The sequence below is a fragment of the Lygodium microphyllum genome, chromosome 17 (assembly GCF_053477565.2).
Source record: "Lygodium microphyllum isolate KBCC chromosome 17, Lygodium_microphyllum_v1.1.10, whole genome shotgun sequence".
In the NCBI taxonomy this organism is placed as follows: Eukaryota; Viridiplantae; Streptophyta; class Polypodiopsida; order Schizaeales; family Lygodiaceae; genus Lygodium; species Lygodium microphyllum.
The window spans coordinates 52,954,282-52,960,102 of record NC_141151.1 but is presented as its reverse complement, the minus strand read 5'-3'; the positions used below and the strand labels follow the sequence as shown (position 1 = coordinate 52,960,102).

At 48.1% G+C, this 5,821-nt stretch overlaps 1 pseudogene; it reads left to right on the top strand.

The window, feature by feature from the left end:
* The first annotated feature begins 937 nt into the window (after window positions 1–937).
* LOC148021894 (eukaryotic initiation factor 4A-13-like) lies at window positions 938–1,896 on the top strand (annotated as a pseudogene).
* Window positions 1,897–5,821: the final 3,925 nt, after the last annotated feature.

The window sequence follows — 5,821 nt, the reverse complement described above, 5'->3', positions numbered from 1 at the left end:
GGGAAAGGAGCCGTGCTTTGGGGGGGCGCAGAAATCTGAGGAAGAGTATTCGAGGATTGATGGGGAGGAGAATAGGGAGCGCTGGGGTGGCAATATTGACGTCAAGGAAGGCAGACGGAGTGTGGAAGCCTTGAGCAGGACAGAGGAGGACGCCGATAAAGGAAAATCAAGGGAGCTTCGGTGAATTTTGGGGAAGGCACAATATTACAGGAATCATCGAATTCTATATGCGCTTGCTCGCTGATGTTGGAATTATAAGGACAGGTGTGCTCCAGAGGCAGAAACGAGCAGGGAGGATTAATGATGGTTGGGTACATAATTGAATCAAGCCATTGGCTGCTTCGTCAATTTCTACACCGAAGGCGGCCATTCACTGCTTCTATTATGGATGCATCAGGCAATGTCCTATTTACTGTGAGGAGACCGTCTTGGTTCATTAACAGCACGATTTATGCTGAGATAGATGGAGGAGTTGTGGGCTTTGCCAAAAGGAGATGGAATTCTGGAAACGATGTCTTCCTCACCTTCTAAAGATATGTGGATAGGGGCTTTTTCTAGAGCCATGCTTTAGGGGAAAGGAGCCGTGCTTTGGGGGGGGCGCAGAAATCTGAGGAAGAGTATTCGAGGATTGATGGGGAGGAGAACAGGGAGCACTGGGGTGGCAATATTGACGTCAAGGAAGGCAGACAGAGTGTGGAAGCCTTGAGCAGGACAGAGGAGGACGCCGATAAAGGAAAATCAAGGGAGCTTCGGTGAATTTTGGGGAAGGCACAATATTACAGGAATCATCGAATTCTGTATGCGCTTGCTCGCTGATGTTGGAATTATAAGGACTGGTGTGCTCCAGAGGCAGAAACGAGCAGGTCCTTGGATCTGCTCTTGCCGCCTTGTCTCTCTAGCTTTCTTTCCTTCTGCGCTGTGACAGAACTGAAGAAGCATGGCGAGTTCGGAAGGATACGATGCTCGCGTTTACGATGCCAAGATGGAGCAAGTACAACATACTGAACACACGAACTTTTATTTAATTGGTTAGCCTAACTGCAGACGGGGAAGAAATAAGCTCAACTTGGAATGAGGTGTGTGAGAATTTTGATGAAATGGGACTACATGAAAATCTTCTGAGAGGCATCTATGCGTATGGTTTCGAGAAGCCAGCTGCTATACAACAGAGAGGAATAGTGCCCTTTGCCAAGGGCTTCGACGTTATTCAACAGGCACAGTCTGGAACTGGGAAGACTGCCACATTTTGCTCTGGGATCCTACAGCAGCTTGACTATAGTTTGTTTGAGTGTCAGGCGCTTGTTCTGGCACCTACCCGAGAACTTGCACAGCAGATTGAAAAAGTTATGTGAGCTCTGGGGAACTACTTGCAGGTGAAAGTTCATGCGTGTGTTGGTGGTACAAGTGTTAGAGAGGACATTCGGATTCTTCAGAGTGGAGTACATGTTGTTGTTGGTACTCCTGGCCGCGTGTATGACATGCTTCGACGTAGTTCTCTTCGTCCAGATTACATCAAAATGTTTGTTCTGGATGAAGCCGATGTGATGCTGTCTCGAGGTTTCAAGGATTAGATTTATGACATCTTTCAGTTGCTTCCACAAAAGCTACAAGTTGGAGTATTCTCAGCAACCAAGGCCACTGAACCTGTAGGGCTAGTTCCAGTTTTTTAGGAGTGGAGCAGAATGTTTTGAGCTTGTTGGTGATTCAGCATAGCTTCCATTCAGTGAAATTTATGTTAAACTGTTTGACAGAGACACCTTTACAGCAGATGATTCGCTGGGGGTTGCTGTGATTCCATTGAACAAAGTGTTTGTGAAAGGATTTTTAACTGCCAATCTCTTACAAAGTACTCGAGAAACAAGGACAATCATAGGGAGAAGTCCAAGCAGGCTTTAAATTTGATGTCCAAGGTGGAGTTTCAAGACAAATTCAGTGCCTTTGACTACAAAGTTTGGTCTCACAATTGAAGATGTGCTTTCTCTTTCTGCTATCAAGGCTGCTTATTGTTCCACAGGATTTGTTGAGTCAATGATTTAAAGAGTTCCAAGAGAAGCTTCATAGGGATTCAGACTACATGAAAAATTCATTGATATGAGACTGTGTCTTTGTCAAGACGTTTATTGAAGTTGCTCTTAATCAGATGTAGTTGATTGTATGTCTCATATTATCTGCAATTGAGCTTTCAAATTGAATCTGATCTCGCTAGATTGATCTTCTATCTTGAAATTTATCAAGGTCTTCTGTAGATGCGACTTTGCTTCGAAAACCCTTCGACAGCGCGCGCGGCTATGGAGGATGGAGCTTGGAGATGGAGGAGGCTTGAGGATGCTTGAGCTAGCATCAAGAATCGTGGAGCTATCGGAGTGCAAGAGAGAGAAGGGTACTCGATTGGGCATCAAGGTAAGCTCACTACACTCGTAGGATCGACGGTGCGTCGGCTAGGTGAGAGATAGCCATTAGAGCTCGCTTGGAACGCTTGAAACAATAAGCGGTTTGTGGGTCTTGGCGGTTGAGTGAAAGCTCCCACATTTTGGTTATGTTGCCGGGACCATGGATTCAAGCTTGAGCACCTTCACGCCTCACATCGAGCATCGAAGTAGGGTATTCATCCCCGAAACGGAGCTTGAGATAGGTAGGAAGTTGGGTGCTTTTAATCTTCAAAACAAGTATTTTGGGATATTTTGGTTGTTTGATGATTGGAAAGCATGGAGGATCTATTTCAATTTGTTGCCTTTGATTCTTGTTGCATTTAGGATAGGTTAGAGTTAGGAAATCGAACTGGAAAAGGGTAGGGTTCACTGTTTCAAAATAGGGAAAAATAGGGAAAAAATCATGCAAAATGCGCAAAATGCTCGCTAATGAGGCCTAAGATTGACAAGAGAGTGATTGGGGGCGTCAACGCCATAGCTGGGAAGGCATATAAGAGCCAGGAGGCCAAAAAGAGAGCTCATTTGTGCCATTTCAGTGAGAGAGAGAGAGAGAGAGCTAGAGAGCCCTAGCCCGTACGATTCGATCGCAGCACTGACGCACTCACCGACTGTTCAGGTATATAAATCCCTTCCTCAATCCCCCTAGATAGGATCTAGAGGGTTGTACTTGGTATGATTGTGTAAATCCCAAGAATCGATCGAAATTGACATCACGTTGTCTCCATCGCACCGCGTTCGGCCCGCCCGAGTGGCCGCTTCTGGGCCAAGTCCCAAAATCGGCCCTTGGCCCCTCGCCATTCGGCCACTCAGCCAAGAACCCTAGTTGGCACTCGGACCGTCCGAGTCAAACCATCTGAGTCAACCTACTCGGACCGTCCAAGTCAAACAATCCGAGTCAACCTACTCGGACCGTCCGAGCCAGAACTTTTTGACCACGTGGCACATTCGGCCCTGCGCCACTCGGCCCGTCCGAATGACCCATCCGAGTCCCAAATTCAGAACTTGGCCACACCTGGGATTCGGCCCTCGGCTAAGAGCCGTTCGGCCCGTTCGAGTTACCCTATCTGAACCTGCTATTTGGCCCGTCCGAGTGACCCCCTCGGACCCTGTAATTCGGACCAGTTGGTCCGAGTGCAACTTTTTGTCAAATCTGTCAAAAATTCGACCCAACCCGGCAAATACGCATTAGCGCAACTTGTCGAAACCCTTCGATGCTCAAAACTTGATTTTGGCACACGCGATAAGGGACATTATAGTCCACAGCCACTTAACAGTTAGCAGTAAATAGTTGAGGGACCCAAGGACTCGGATGCGAGCTACTGAACCGTAAAACCTGATCGACTGAAAGCAAATGAGGCAGCGTGCAAGGAAACCCTAAACCCTTACTAAACGGCCAGAATTGGACCTACAAGCCTATCAGGCCCAGAAGGAGCGAGAGTGAGTAGGATGCCAGGAAATTGCTTGCGGCACTCACATTGAATTTCCGCACTTGAAGTACACTTAGGAAAGCTGAAAGCCTAATTGGGCACAAGTGCACAAGGAACGACACACTCACCGAGTGACCACAAATTGAGAATTGTATTCAATAATCAAAGGAACCCACTCAGATAAATCGCTCAAGGAACCCACCCATAGGAGAAGACCCAAGACATAGACAAACACGCAAAGCGCAGGGTAGAACCAAGCAAGGAGCGCCAATGACGAGGATCTATCATGACCATTTAACCTAATTGTCAGCACAGCGGGGCGCAAGAATTCGACCATGACGGAAGAAAGCTCAGACCATTGGTCTAATGAGGAGCTCAATTTGAGTGTATTTTCAGATACTATACATCAGATGGTGAGCAGTTACGACGCGCACGCCCGGTACGAGCACCGTGGTAGGACAGCAGAGGCAATCATTGCAGGCCTAGAGGAGGAGAGAAGGCTAGCCCGCAAGGTTTTGCAAGGCATAGCTGATTATAATAGGGATCAATAGGCTAGGAGCCAAAGGCAAAGCATGGAGCTTCATGAGGTGCAGCGAGTGCTGAACTTGGTTGGCCAGAACCGAACGGACCATGAGACAGCACTAGAGGGAGACCTGACGCTGAGCAAGCTCCTCATGAAACGGCTACTTGATAACACCGTAGTTGAGCAGAGTGCCACCGCACTAGCTACGTCTCTACTTGCAGGATTAGGGGCAAACCAGGGCTCAAAGAGCCAGGCCAAAACACCAATTGTTGCCAAGCAACTCGACAAGTACCAGCCGCATGACGACCCATACAACTTTGTCGAGCAATTTGAGCAAGTCTACGAATCCAACGGCCTCAATGACCAGACTCAACGTTCGCAAGCATTCGGGCTTTGCTAAGGCGACAAGGGTAGGATGTGGTACACAAACCTGGATGATGTGGAGCGAGCCAACTTCAATAATCTCAAGGATCTCTTCGTCAAGAGGTTCACCGAGCCCGGATACTCCGATAACCTACTAGTATGCTTGATGAATGTCATGCAGAAAGAGAAGGAGGACATCCGTGACTATGTGACCCATGTGAGGAGTCTCTTCAAGAGAATCCCTCTAGGCGAGTGACCAACTGACAGAGCAGTTTCAACTGTATTCATCAACGGAATTAGAGACGAGGAGTTATATAAGGCATTGGCAGACAATTCAAGCTTATAGCGGGACGTAGTGGCTAGAGTTTTTGAGGAAGCCATCAAAGTCAATGACCAGCTGAAAGAGCGAAGCTGTAGGAGCTCAACTCTAGAAGAGACTAACCTACGAAGCTTAGAGAGAACGTCAGCCTCTAGTGAGCAGTCAAACCCATCAGCCCAAGATAAGGGGAAGGCCACCGAGACAGACCAAGGCTTGGCTGAGGTCAAGATGGAATTAGCCAAGATACAAGACATGTTGAGACGACTAATGCGCCCACACATCCAGTGTGTGTACTGTGGCGGAAACCACTTACCAGCCGAGTGTCAAGACCCTAGGTCAAGACCTTGCACTAACTGCGGTAGGTTTGGCCACGATGTCTCACATTGCAGACTACCACAAAGACTTCCATACTCGCAGCCCTACGACCAGCCTTATCTAGCTAACAGGCCGCAGCCACTCTTCAGAAGGGGAGCCCCATTGGCTCTACCCGCACCTAACAATATGAAACCAGCCGTCCCTAGAATGGACATAAATCCTATAGGCATTCCTAGACCGCCTGGTTCTTATGTGACCCACCCATCGAGCGACGCTCTAGTACACTACGTGGAGGAGCCGAATGATGAAGAGACCTACATATACCCTTACGTCTCACATGACGATGAGGGAAACACAGTCCTCATGGATTATCGACCCGTTTCGGTGATGGCATTAGGACAAGGACGGGGTAGAGGCCTAGGAGGGCAGCCATAGGATCCAGTCA